Genomic DNA, 14,893 nt, shown 5'->3' on the forward strand with positions numbered 1-14,893 from the left:
ATGTTTAGGCTGCACTCTCTAAATGTGGATTCCTTCTGTGCCGAAGGCAATGAAAGCCCTTAGGTAGCAGCTCTGTAGATTTTTCTCATTGTGGGCAAAAATAAGGGGTTTTTTATTATTTGTTAGCCCAGGGCTTCTTTCTTGAAGTTGCTACGGGTTGTTGATGCTGATTTCACGTTTCATAAACAGCCAAGTCATGTTCAAGAAGCAGAAAACTGACCTCAGAGATGACATAACCACTGGAGGCAGAGGGAAAGGCAGCATTGCTGCTGAACGACGGTGAAAGAAAAGGGCACCTTTCCTGAGAGTTTGCCAGCAACTTTTACTTGATGTGTGAGTTTAGTACTTCTGTGTTAGAAGAACAGTAAAGTACCTTTGAATTAGAACAGACTAGAAAAGTTGCTTAATGTGCTTTTTTCACTCTCTTACTTTTAACCCACCACTGCAAAATTCCTTCTACCTGTAACGAATAATTTAATTTGGAAAGGCAAATAAGAGCTCATTAGTTGATGCACTGCTACAAAGTAAGTGAGCAGGTTTTATCCCTAGGGACAAACTTTTACAACTATTTTGAAATGGCACAATACAATGCAATAAATCCCATAGCCTGTTCAGTGAAGAAGAGGGGAACATCCTCCTTCCTGTTTTACTTGGATGCAAGTTTTCTGCATCTTGAAAGCCTTTGTATTTGAATATTAGGGAAAGGGATACATTCCAGGGGATCACATACAGATAAATGTTAAGCATGAATGCTGCCAACAAGTAGTTATGTCTGTTGTGTTTTCCATTAAATTCTCTGTGCATTGCGGCCGGACAGACTCACCCTATCTGAGTATTCTCCATCATACTCATCAAAAAAGAGGCAGTAGCATTCCTGAAAAGTATTTTTCTTTACACCTCATTCTCTGTCTGAATATTTTGGGAGATGTTTCCTTCTGTCTCAAAAAGATTATTTGTTACTAGTCTCACTGTTATAGAGTGAGTGTTTAATATAAATCTGTCTTTTTATTTCTATAATAGACATTAGAAGAAGCAGACAATAATAACACATCTAATTGGCATTAGAAAGAAAGAACTTCTTTATTGTGAGGGTGATGAGGCCCTGGTACAGGTTGCTCAGAGAAACTATGAGTGCCCCATCCCTGGAAGTGTTAAGGCCAGGTAGGATGGGAATTTGAGCAACCTGGTGTAGTGCAGTGTCCCTGCCCATGGCATAGGGAGGTTAGAATGAGATGATCTTTAAGGTCCCTTCCAACCCAAACTATTTTATGATTGTATGATTATTTTCCACAAGGAATCTGTCTTTTATCCCAAATATCTTAGTGATTTTCAGAAGTAATCTAAGTTACTTTTGTGAATACCCACCTTAGTTTCTGGCAATGATTGCATGTAGATGTAAAGCCCAGGCAGAAAACTCTCAACAGTGACTGGAAATCACAGGACAGGACTCTCAGTATTTTACAGCATCAGGTCTGTACATGTTATAGCTCAAAATTTCAGTGCTTAAAGAATAGATCTAGAAGGTATCCAGAGGCTCAGGAATCATATTAGTGTCTTCTAAAACTTTAGATTCAGTAATGCATAAAGCATTCAAACTACAGTAACTTAACATTGGCAGTGTCTGAAATTGTGCCAGTTTCCACCTTCAGTGGTTGTTTTACTGTTACCCCAGGTCCACATGAGCAATGCAGATTTATGACTTGTGAATCAAATATTAGCATGGAGCTCATCAGGCACTTGGTGCAGCTTGGAGCAGGTTTTCTTCCACTTGGGAAGCCAAACAGGTATTGTGGCAGGCATGACTGTGCTGACAGGTGTTGTCCCTTTGGCTTGAATGGAGAGTTTTGTGTGTGAGCAGGTGTTTGCTGGCGGGAGCCCAAGGAAGAACCTCTGGGAAACCTTTATTTCACATAGTCCTGGGGCTGTAGGCTTGCAGACCCTCACTCAGCATTAAGAAATAACAGCAATAACCTCTCATATTCCTGAAATTGGAGCATGTTTGGCTGCTCTGGCAGGCATCATGATTGGCAGCATTTCCAGGCAGGTGACAGCATCACCTCTGCACTTGGGGCCAGCACCGGCGAATCACAGGCACTGGCTTCAAAACAGCCCAAGGGAGCTCAGCTCATGATTTGTACTGGGCAGCCTCTCAATGCAGGACATGCACAGCATCGAGTGCACTGAATGCCAGGAGTTTATGTGGTTCAGAAAGGGCTGGGATGAATTCCCAAAGGCAAAACGTTGGTGGGGAGATGCTGAACACAGAGGCACTGTCACTGGCCCAAGAAATCCAACTGCTGCAGTTATCTGGAGTAAGGGAGGGCATGCCAGTGAGCTATTCCTGCATAAGCTCCCTGTCTTGCCTTCTTCTCAAGGCACCCTCCCTTGGTCCCTGCCGTGCCAGGTCCCTGCCGTGCCAGAGAGACTTCCGATTTTAGATGGTAACCAAAACCTTAGGAAACCTTTTGGTGGTTGGACTCTTCTGGGGAAAATGTAACTTTTCAACCCAGTGGTGGATGCCCCATCCTTAGAAATGTTCAAGACCAGATTGGATGGAGCAACTTGGTCTAGTAGCTCCATATCATGGGAAAGGAGCAACTTGCTCCTTTCCCATGATAAGGGATTGGAACTAGATGACCTCTAAGATCCCTTCCAACCCAAACCATTCTGTGATTTTATGACTATCTAGTCTTTTGACCAGCATTCCTCAAGGACAGTACAGGCTGTCTGGAGGTGCAGGGGAGGCAGCAGGTCTGCACTGCAGGGACATGGGATGCAGACATTTCATCAAGAGACATCAGGGAGTGAGGGTTTTTCCTAGCTGAGATGCTTGGCAGCTCTAGAAAAATGCTAATTCATGGACCCAACTTTTACTTCTGGGAAAGGACTATCACCACCTCTAAAGACATCTCATTAATTCTTACTGGCAGAGATGGCCCCTTCAGAGACATTGACATTTTCTTGCAGACCCCTCTAGCACAAATTGTGACTTTTCTAGAGATACTGAAGCATAAGAAACTGAGGCTTCCACCTATATTAGGCTATATTAATATCAATATATCAATATATCAAAATATTAACATCAATATATAAAAATTTATTCCAGAAAAAAAACAATGAGGAATATCTTGAGGTTTATCCTTACTTTAAGGTCATACCTGCAATGTACTTTTAACTGTGGGAAAAAAACCACCTTCAGTTTATTTCCCTTTCTCTGAGAAACTCAGCATATGAATAACGTACTTAAATTACTGCGGAAATGCAGCTAGGGACATACTGGAATAACTGCTTTGAATGTGATTTGATTGGAGTTACACAGTGATTCTAGTTTAAAAAGACAACTTTAGCACAGTTGACGAAGGAAAAAAGATCACCTACTTTGATATTTGTCCTATGTCAAAATCTTATTTCCTTTCTCTTCTGCTCCTCTGTGACTTCTTCCCTTGCACCTTGCCATCACACGGTTTCCAAGTAATCCCCACTATTTTCAAAAACTGTTTTAAAATGGGAATGCTCAACTCACTATTGAATTGTGAACTCACAATTTGAGGCTGAATCTGCAGGCCTTGACAGAGATAAAATCCATATTGACTCCAGGTCCTTTGATGGCATATGGCAAATGTCACTTGAGTTATTAGCAGCCAAACAATAATGGGCTCTGTTCTGTATTTGAGGAAGCCTTTACCAATGAATTGGAGGAGATTTCTTCCTAATCCCAGATGCCAATTAGTTTATATTCTGATCCACACAGTTTGCTAACCTTTATGATTTTTATACTCGCTAAAATGAGTGCAGAAGGCGTTATTCAGCCTATAAATGGCTAATAATTTTTGAAATTTAAGATTAGAAATGTACATTAATATGTTGAATTTAAATCTAATCCTCTGTTCACTTATCAGCACAGACTATTTCAAGGTATTTGTTACTACACAGAAAAAAATCTTTGTCTCTCTCAGAATTGGCATTTATATTTCCTATTCCTGTGCACCAATGACTGCTTTAAAGAGCAATATCTTGTTAGGCACTAGCGATGAAACCTAATCCTTTTGTCCTGTGAAGCTGGGATTCCTTCGTGTCAGAAACCCTCAGCCAGAAAAGCACATGTTTGTCACTTGAGTTTCAGGAGTAATCCCTTGGTCTTTGGCTACTCATGTGGAGTTAGGCACATGGGTTAGCTTGTCCAGGGCTGGAGTTCCAAAATTAATTGCTTCCAGCTTCTGCTTTTCACAGGACAGTGGTGTTGGTAAAAGTGAGGTGCTAACGCCATACTTTCTCCAACATGAAGCAAAGTGAAAAGGAAACATTTTGACATTAGGGTCAGTGAAAAATACTGTGTTATCTCTTCCTTGTGACATTAATTATTTATCAAGACTTCAAATCAAGCTCACCAGGGATTTTACCTTTAACATAAACATAATAAAGCTATTCCCTTTCTGCCTGATGTGAGGGCTGCTGTCCTGGGAACTGCATTAGCTGTAGCCCTGAGCTATTCAGTCATTCACCCAAACCTTCGGGTTTTCTGCCAGCTCCTAGTAGTATTTTGGTAGTCACTAATAAAAATGTTTTACAAACTAGAGTGTTTCAGTGCAGTGTGTTCCAATGGTGCCCCATGCTCAACTGTGAAATGTGAGACCGATTTGAGCACAGGCAGTGGATCCTGTAGACATATATCAGGCCCCTGAGCTCCAAGTGGTCCTCTGAGCAGAGATGGGAGACAGTGGTTGCAGGGAAGAAACTTCATGTGTTGCCCTCCCAGCAGCAGCCCACACTCCAGCAGGTCAGATTGTTAGCAGAAATTCCCAGCACCCCTGTTGGGGTACCTTGGAAGGATGCTGTCTTTGCGGGGTGTGCAAGGGGTTAACCCCAGAGGAAAGACTGTTTGTCTGCAGACCCCTTTGGTGGATGGGAATCCCTGAGGTGAAGCCATTCTGCGCGAGGGTCAGCAGGAATCTCTTAGGTAAGTTACGCTTGTGCAGTCGATTTTAAGTCTCTATAATTGTATCTGATATACAGAGTATTTTTCCATCATTCTTCTTTGAACCCACCATGTGCACGACCCTGCCATGTGAGGTGGAAATAGACTTGTTCTTTCTCTGAACAGCAGGATGTGAAATGCTTTTGTGATCTCCCTTCCATAATGGACAAATGCCCTGCGTAGAGTTTCAGCAGCTTGTCGTTCCTTCAAAGTAGTCTACTGGGGGTGGGAAAAAAGAAAAACCTGCTGGAGATACTGAGTTATAAAATATTTTAAAACTAGAGAATTAATTGAATGTTTTTTAAAAAACTGGAAACATATGTGTGCTTTCAAGATGCTTTCTGTCAGATTCCAGTGAATCCAGAGGGAATAATTTGGTAGTAAATCATATTCACAAAGCAATAACCAAATGTTGGGTCGTTACATTCAAGGAAAGCCAGATGTGATCTGAACCAAAGTGTGGCCTGATCCAAATCCCTGAATAATCTAGCCTACCACAGTTGTACTACTGCTTTCTATAGGAGTTTTAACTGCTGAGAAATTCTCTTAGGTGCGCATATATATTTTTTTTTCTTTTTTGGGGAAAGAATAATAGTGGAAGGGTTTCATAGTTATGCAGGTATTGAAGTTTCTAATTAAATAATTCATATCTAAGTCAAAGATGAAAAATCCAATAACTGTAATGGTATAAAAGACTGCTGAAAGGTGTTTTAAATACATGCATCTATAAAGCTTCATAGGTGGATGTCTGGTCCAGCTTTCAGTATTCAAATAAATCTTTCTCTTTCCTCTATGTGTTATCCCATCTTATGTCTGTCACAGAGCACTGGGCTGACTCAGGCACTGGGATCCTCCCTATAGACACAAGCAATAAAAGCACTAATATTCGACCTTTTTTCTTTTTATTAAGCCTTCAAAGTCACAGAAATTCTAGTGACTGATGAGTAAGTGTATGGTTCTAAAGATGGTCTGTTTTAAAATACTTCCCTGCCTTTATTGTCAGTTTAGAATTTAATCATGTTTGCTAATGAAAACAATTTTTGACAGAAAAATGCAGTTTGAAGTGAATGGGGAAGTATCTTCTTTTGTTAAAACTCTCCTCCCCCCCTCTCACCCCCCACCAGTTTTCAGCATTGACAGACATGGAAAATTTTCCAGTCCCTTTCTTCAGAACATTGTTATGGTGAAGACTATATAAAAATCGAAAGTATATCCTAAAAGACAGGTTTTCTTTTCCTTTGGTATTTTTCATCTGCTGCAATATACTGTATATCTCAACTCCTTTGAAGTCAATGGGAGCCTTTTCATTGATTTTAATGGCAGCTGGATCAGACCTTTAGTGAAAAGCAATGTACAAAGGCGCTGTGCTAACATCAGACTAGAGACAAATCCTTTCAGGTGAGTAGCACCTAATGGCAGCCTGAGCTTTGCCAGGGGAGGATGATGCCTGCTGGGGCATGATTTGTTTCCACTTTCAGTGCTGGGCTATACGTCACCAACCTTTTGCTGCTCAGACCCTGCTTATTTAGGATGGGAGATAGAAAAGACTATTTTTTTACAGCAAGTTGAGAGTGAGTCTTGAAATAAAATAGATGCAGGAGACTAGTAAGGTTATGGTAAGGCCGGCTGTATGGGGAGAGGCTGTTTATAATTGAGAAAGTTTTGCCACATTTGATTCTGGGAAGGGTGTTCTTTCAATGTGGTGTGTTTTGATAAGCGGTATGAGAATTTTTAAAGTCAATAACTTGGTTTATAAACTTCAGCTCAGCTGGACTTAATCCTGCAGCTAGCAAATCCACAGACCAAGTAACCCAGCTGTGTCCTCATTTGTTAAGATCTTAAACCCAAGAAGATGTCTAGGATGCTGAATTATTTTTTTTTTTCTTACACATTATAAAGAGCTTAATAAAGGCAGATAGGAATAAGATGGGCGGCAACCCAGCTCCTTCAGCAAAAAGAGGGAGAGGAAAGAGGAAATATTATTTAAATAATATTTAGGTTGGCCCAAATTTGGGACCTGTGTGTGTAAACCTTATCTCTGCCTCAGGAAAAATACAGCAATCAGGCTGATTCGTGGAAGCACATAAGCACATGCCTAGGGCTTCTTGTCTTAGGTGTATTTTCCTAAACAGGGATACTTTACTGATTTAAAGCCTGTGCCACATCATCGTACTTTACAGAATGAGACTCTCACCCTGTCACTCCTGAGCAAAATCTTTGGGGATAAATCCCAGGGCTTGTGTGGTTCTCTGTTAAATGAAACTGTGCAAATTTGAGCATACACACAGCCCATGACAAAGATGGGGCTATAATGAAATCTTTCTCCTTGCAAGGCTGAAAAATTGTCAATAATTTTAATTATTTTATACTGCTGTCTATATTGTTAATATTACATATTGTTTGCTGCAATATATTAATAAAGGCAATAATCATTAAAAAAAGAGTCTCAACATGGACTGTTTAAGAAAGTCACATATAGTACAGCTGTAACTTCTTTTTACAAAGCCATCCATTATTTGTAGCGCCTTTTAAAACTATATATTGCTTTATATTTAGCAAATGCTGGTATATTCTTCTCTCCTTCTGTTTCCAGCTATGTTAAGATGGCTTTTTTTTGTTTACTTTGCAGATGATAAGATTTAGAAGGACAGCTTATACACAGACCTTATTCTGGTTCCCTGTGAGATCCATATGAATTTTGACCACTGACTACAATGACAGCAGAAGTGGGCCTGGCATTGAGAGATTGCAGTATTGCTTTGCATGTAAAAGAGAGACTGAATGCAGATATTTATGACTACAGAGAACATAAATAAAATTGGAGCAGCTATTTTATTTTTTATCCCCACTCTTTTTCTAAGGGGAAGAGAAAAATAAGTGCATTTCATTGAAGTATGCAACATATAAATTTTAAGTCAATGGAAGGAAATATTTCCTCATGCTGTACTGTAGACAGGCTGTTAAGATAATGGCTGCTGTGGGTCAGAGACCCAAAGTAATTTTCAAAATCATTCAGTAATTTTGGGGCTCATGGTCCCAAAACAGTCAGGTCTCAGACTGAAGAGCCCTGAAAAATTCCTCTGGCAATAGTACAGTCTTTCTTTGCTTTCAGAAGGGACATCACACACTTTTTCAGGAACCTAGGATGAAACCTGGCTCCCATACAGGTGAAAAATTCCCTTATTCTCCATGGGATAACACTTTCATGCCCAGAAGTTGCTGTTGCAGGTTAGAGTGATATCAGTATAATTTGTTGGAAAAAAGCAGCAAACCATGAACTAGGCAGTTATGGGTGATTTAGGATTTCTGTCTGAAGCTGTAGGGATGACCTCATGAACTTATTGAGTAGATAGGCAACTAGCTCTCTGCTGACTGAATGTGCTTCCATCAGACTAGGGACTATAATTCAGCGTTAATGGTTGCTAGCCAGGTGCAGGCACCTCTTTGGTGAGCTGAGACTCTCCCAAGGTAGGATGAAAACTACAATTCTGGCTGAGCTCTTGGAGTGTGCTGCTGGAATGAGTCAACAAAACTGTGCAGAGCCTTGGTTGAAAGGTGTTTAGTCAACTTGGCTGATAATCTTATCTGGCCAACTTGGTCGATAATCTCTTTTGGCCAAGTTGGCCAAAGCTTGAATAAGTGGTTGTTGCTCATCTCCTCCCACTCACAGAATGATAGAGCAAAGTGGCCTTCAGCAAGGACCAGTGGGTTGAAAAAGAATGTTTGGGTTTAGCTGGAGAATCCTGTACTCATTATGTGATGCCCCACTGCCTTCAAACACCAGGCTTTGAACCCTGAGAGCATTAACATCACTGGCATTTGTTAGAAATCGTACTCTTCATTGCCTACATCTGGAAAATTGTTTGAGTCAAAATAATTTGGGGTAAAGGTTGGGATCAACATTTTTGCTAACTTCTGACACAGGGAGAAAGGGAGGTGAGCAAGGTGGAGGTGAGTGCACTTAATCCATGTGTTGTCTGTGCATTCGGTCATTTTAGATTGTCAGCAAAAAAAGCCAGTGGGTTTATAAAGAAGGGACAAGGAAATTGCAGCTGTTTGTCAGATTATAGATATTTATTCAAGTAGGTCAAATTTTGCGACTTATCTGCTTTTCAGTGCCTCTGAAAAATTAAGCATAGCTATAAAAGTTACAGTATTTACGCTACTGTAAAAGGGACTGGAAGATCACTGGCTTTTATTTCACCACCTCACGGAAATGATAATTGCCACAAGACCCTGCTGTCTCAACAAGTCCTTCCAGTGCCTTGTTACCCTGTTCTCAGTACGGCCACAAGTGATGCTCAGACAGCTCTCCTGGGAGCCTTGCTGAAATCCATGTTTGTGCAGGAGTCCGCACACAGGGAGCTCATTGTAGGTCTGGGGTCTGAAGACTCATTATGTTTCAAAAAAGCCGAGGTGTTAGGCTATTAAATATCAACAGAATGAGACTCAGCTATATTTCCCAGGACAAATGAGCACGTTTGCTTTAATATTGCCATGTTCACATTTAGATTTTCTTTCTGCAGTTTTATTCACTTATTTTCTAATTCAGAAAATGCACTAATTTGCAAGTTTGCCAATTCCTGGTATGAATTAAGGTGCTTTTACTGTGTAGTAAAATTAAAACCACAGACTAGCAATAATATCTGTCCTGCAAAACACCCTCCTTAATTAAGCAATAGGACATGAAAGGCTGTATATTTCTGAGTCATTATGGCACACCTCATGTTGTTTTATAAGGCATGAAATCTAATGCAGAGTGACCACCCAAGAATTGTAGTAATTGCCCTAAAAACACTGCCTGGAGTGCCTGGTTACTATTGTGAAATGCAATCAAGATGTAAAAATAAGGATTAAAGAGAGACCTGTGCATGAAAAGAACCCTCTGCACTATGGCTGTTGCCCTCCACAACAGCCTCTGACTCTGTCTTGTGGAAAGTTTTAAAGAATGTAACTGAATGAGGAAAGTGCAATTAAAGATTTGTAAATTCCTTGTAAACAGCAAGGTGTTCTTGACATCAAATTGTTTAAGGGAATTAAACCCCCTTATAGACAGGATCTCACATGCTCGCCTGAATTCTTTAGGTTTTTGTTTAGCTTTTTACAGGCCCTCCTTGTTTTCAAGTTTTAGCTGGGAATTCTTTTTGGCATTTAGTTAATCACTTCTACATAAACAATAATTAAATGGCCATCACCTTAGAAACTGGTTGCAATGTTAATCTTGAACTCAAATATAGGGTCTGGTACTGCCAATAAAACAATTAACCCAATTTGTTCATAAATACAACAGATAAAACATTAAAAATATCAAACCTTAGTAGAAGCAAACTTAAGCCATATTTTTCAAGCAGTTATGTTCTCTGCCAGTCCAGGGAGTGCTCTGGTTTTGTATGTTGATGTGTATAAAGTAATCAGTAAACACCTGTTCTTCTGGGCTGTTCCGTTTAGAAAAGGATATATGGAGTCCTGTGTACTTGTGGTGGGTACCATGGGGTGTTTGAACCAGAGCAGGAGTTAGGAAAAATAGTGATTACAGCCTGCTATGGATGGAATAACTACTTTTGATATGTCCTAGTAGCATCCTGCAGTGATGCAGCCAAGGGGGAATACAGGTAAATGTAGTTTACCCCCTTCTAACTTGGGCAGTGCTGAGTTTATACCAAATGGGTAAGGATATCTATTTTTTTTATTTATTACTACACCACTGGAATGATGCATTAGGGTTCCTCCCAAAAATTCTACAAAACACATCAGTTTGAATGGACGCTTTAGACTTCCCTTCAGGAGCTAGGAAGAAAAAAGAAAAGGTGACAGACAGCCATAAATACCTTTGCTGGAAACTTTCAACCCAGCCTTTTTTCTTCTTTTTTCCTTCTCCATTTTCGTTTTGAATTTTCTTTAATTGAAACCTCTGTGGCAATTCTAACCTTCATTGAGCATTGAAATGCCAATAGAGCTGCTCTATAATGGAGGGCTCTGTAGCAAGACTGTACAATAATATCCTGGTGTAATATAACAGTAGGTAGCTGGGGAATGTAATCGATTTCCAAAAGAACTGGAATGACCCTCCTCACACACAGGCAGTTCTCCCAAACTCCACTGACTCCAGCTCCGATCAGTTCTGGTTCACTTCCCTCCTTAAGAGAAGGATGTTTAATCTTACCGAGGGCCAGCATGCAGCATTTCCCTCTCTCTTTTTGCTTTAAATACTGCAGGCACCATTATGTCATCATCTTTATTTACCTGCCACACTTCATCCAAATGCCTTTATTGGGTATATTTATATAGAGTTGTAAATGTCAATATTGGAATTATTTTTTGGGGGGACAGTGATTGTGGTCTGACACCAGATGCCTTCCATTGAAAGAGAGGGGAATGAAGCAGGTACTGAAAAGGGAAATAACTGAATTTAAGAGAATGAAGGATTTCTGCCACACACATCCTACATTTCTGTATGAAGGAGTTCCAATCAGGAGAGCTGTGCTTGCACCAGGAAAGGCCCTTGGCTGTGCATTAACTTTTAATCTTACTACGTATAAGCAACAGCTACAAAATGGTTCTGCTTGAGTTTTAAATGTGTCTTTCAATTTTTAAGAACTTTCCTTCTGAGATCCATTTGCTGTTGGAGACACACTCACATGAATATTTACAGTTCTGGAATGAAATTTTTCATCTCTGTATGTATCCATATATAGAGGCAGGATCTAAGTAAAGTTAAGGGACTATACTTTTGTTGTCTTTTGATTCCTGGATCTCTATACAACCTATAAAGGTCTTTGAATTGGCAGCACAAAGCAGGGCTTGATGTTCAGAAAAACCTGACAGAACTTAAGATGTACTTTAAAATATTTCTTATTTGAATTATAGGTAGCAATGCAAAGGGTGAGAGTGGTCAACTTTCTCACCTTGTAAATACCTCTTGTTTTATAGCCATATAGCACTGTCTCTCTTTAAATTAGAGACTTCATGGAATAGGGCTCCTGATTTAGCAAGGATTTTGCCCTTACTTTCTGTTTCATAAACCTGATCTTCAGGTTTCTGAAATCTCCCCTTGCAGGCAGAAGCTCTGTCAGTTCCCTTATATAGACAGTTAAATATATTTTCATTTCAGATAAAGCTGTGAGACAAACTGAACTCTTCTCTCTAGATCCCGCTTACGCTGCTGCCTGTGATAAACACAAGGTTTATTATTTCCTCTTTTTTTGTTGTTTTCTCATTTCATGCCAGACTCACCACTACCTGTGTCTGCACTCTGTTTGCTTAGCCTCTGCTACATTCAGTGACATTAAAATGGCATCATAAGTATCCACTTTTATAAAGCCCATTTTAGTCGCAGACTTGAAATTCAAAAGCACAAACTTTAAGTGATCAAGAGGAGCACTGTTTGCCTTAATTTGGCTTCCTCGATATCTCTTACAGTCCTACTGAAGTATGAAAATGAAAGGATACTTGTTTTTTACAATTTGGAGCCATTTCAGAGTATGTGAAAAGCTCGAGTTCTAACGAGACAAAGGGTGAAATAGTAAGGAGAGAAGGGCAGAGCAGCCTTGGTGCGGCCTCAGCGCGGCTCCGCTCTCCCCGGCCCGAGCCGCGCTGCCCGTGCGCACTGCGGGCTGCGGCCGCCAGAGGGCGCGCTGCGCTGCGCTGCTGCTGCTGCCGGGCCGCCGCGGGGCTGCCGTTCCTGTCCATCGCTCTCTGCTGTCCGTCCGTCCCTGTCTGCTGTCTGTCCGTCCCTGTCTGCTGTCCGTCCGTCCCTGTCTGCTGTCCGTCCGTCCCTGTCTGCTGTCTGTCCGTCCCTGTCTGCGGTCCGTCCGTCCCTGTCTGCCGTCCGTCCGTCCCTGTCTCCTGTCTGTCCGTCCCTGTCTGCTGTCCGTCCCTGTCTGCTGTCTGTCCGTCCCTGCCCGCCGTCCGTCCCTGTCTGCTGTCTGTCCGTCCCTGTCTGCTGTCCGTCCCTGTCTGCTGTCTGTCCGTCTCTGCTGTCCGTCCCTCTCTGCTGTCCGTCCGTCCCTGTCTGCTGTCCGTCCCTGTCTGCTGTCTGTCCGTCCCTGTCTGCTGTCCGTCCCTCTCTGCTGTCCGTCCCTCTCTGCTGTCCGTCCGTCCCTGTCTGCTGTCCGTCCCTGTCTGCTGTCCGTCCGTCCCTGTCTGCTGTCTGTCCGTCCCTGTCGGCTCTCTGTCCGTCCCTGCCCGCTGTCCGTCCCTGTCCACTGTCCGTCCCTGCCTGTCCGCCATCCGTACCTACCTGCTATCTATCCCTGCCCTCTCTCCATCCTTGTCTACTGCTTTGCTGCCGTCACTATCTGTCCCTATCCTTTGTCCATCCCTGCCTGCCTGCTGTCTATCCCTGCCTGCTGTTCATCCCTGCCTGCTGTCCATCCCTGTCTGCCCTATGCTTGCTGTCCATCCAGCCTGCTGTCCATCCCTGCCTGCTGTCCATCCCTGCCTGCTGTCCATTCTTGCCTGCCTGCTGTCCATCCCTTCCTGCTGTCCATCCCTGCCTGCTGTCCATCCCTGCCTGCTGTCCATTCTTGCCTGCCTGCTGTCCATCCAGCCTGCTGTCCATCCCTGCCTGCTGTCCATTCTTGCCTGCCTGCTGTCCATCCAGCCTGCTGTTCATCCCTTCCTGCTGTCCATCCCTGCCTGCTGTCCATTCTTGCCTGCCTGCTGTCCATCCAGCCTGCTGTTCATCCCTTCCTGCTGTCCATCCCTGCCTGCTGTCCATTCTTGCCTGCCTGCTGTCCATCCCTGCCTGCTGTCCATCCCTTCCTGCTGTCCATCCCTGCCTGCTGTCCATCCCAGCCTGCTGTCCATCTCTTCCTGCTGTCCATCCCTTCCCGCTGTCCATCCCTTCCTGCTGTCCATCCCTGCCTGCTGTCCATCTCTTCCTGCTGTCCATCCCTTCCTGCTGTCCATCCCTGCCTGCTGTCCATCTCTTCCTGCTGTCCATCCCTTCCTGCTGTCCATCCCTTCCTGCTGTCCATCCCTGCCTGCTGTCCATTCTTGCCTGCCTGCTGTCCATCTCTTCCTGCTGTCCATCCCTTCCTGCTGTCCATCCAGCCTGCTGTCCATCCCTGCCTGCTGTCCATCCCTTCCTGCTGTCCGTCCCTTCCCGCTGTCCATCCAGCCTGCTGTCCATCTCTTCCTGCTGTCCATCCAGCCTGCTGTCCATCCCTTCCTGCTGTCCATCCCTGCCTGCTGTCCATCCCTGCCTGCTGTCCATCCCTGCCTGCCCTCTGCCTGCTGCTCACTCCCATCGCCCGCAAGCGCTGATCTCAGCATGTCCCTTGCCAGGTTCAGCCTCAGGGACATGAAGCCACCCCTCAGATCATCCTGGTGACACCCTGAGCCTCCCTCCCCCCTGCCCCGCTGTCCATCAGGCACTGATGGGTTCATGGTGTGTTTTTTCCATGCTAAATAATGTGTTCAGGGACTGAGGATCTTTGCAAAACTCATCAACTCCCATTTTCCTGGGAACCCGCTTCTTTCCCCTGCCTTCTCCAAAATAAGAATGGACAATTGTATCAATCTTCTCCTTTCTCCTGTGAAAATCCCAAGTCCTTTTAAAACAAAATGTTATGCTGCACGCACAGTTCACCTTAATAACAAGAAGGAGAAGATGAATGATACCTGAGAAATATTTATCATGTCACTGGTAGTGCTATTGGTGAGCAAGGGGCACTACAAAACTAGCTTGACTGGAACAGAATTAAAAGGTGCCAATTTCCCTTTGTTTAGGGAGATGCGGGAGCTTCTGGACAGTGTTTTAACAATCTGTTTGCAAACAACTGTTAGAATTGCAGGTACATATTTAGTAGCTTTAATTCAGTCTTTGAATCTCCCAGGATTCATGGGTCAGTTAATAAGGTATTCTGTGTTTATCTTCAGAATTAAACCTGAATACTGAGGTTTGGGCACTTCTGT

This window comes from Melozone crissalis, unplaced genomic scaffold (assembly GCF_028551555.1).
Source record: "Melozone crissalis strain CALT ecotype California unplaced genomic scaffold, PUWL_Pcris_2 ptg000027l_1, whole genome shotgun sequence".
Classification (NCBI taxonomy): domain Eukaryota; kingdom Metazoa; phylum Chordata; class Aves; order Passeriformes; family Passerellidae; genus Melozone; species Melozone crissalis.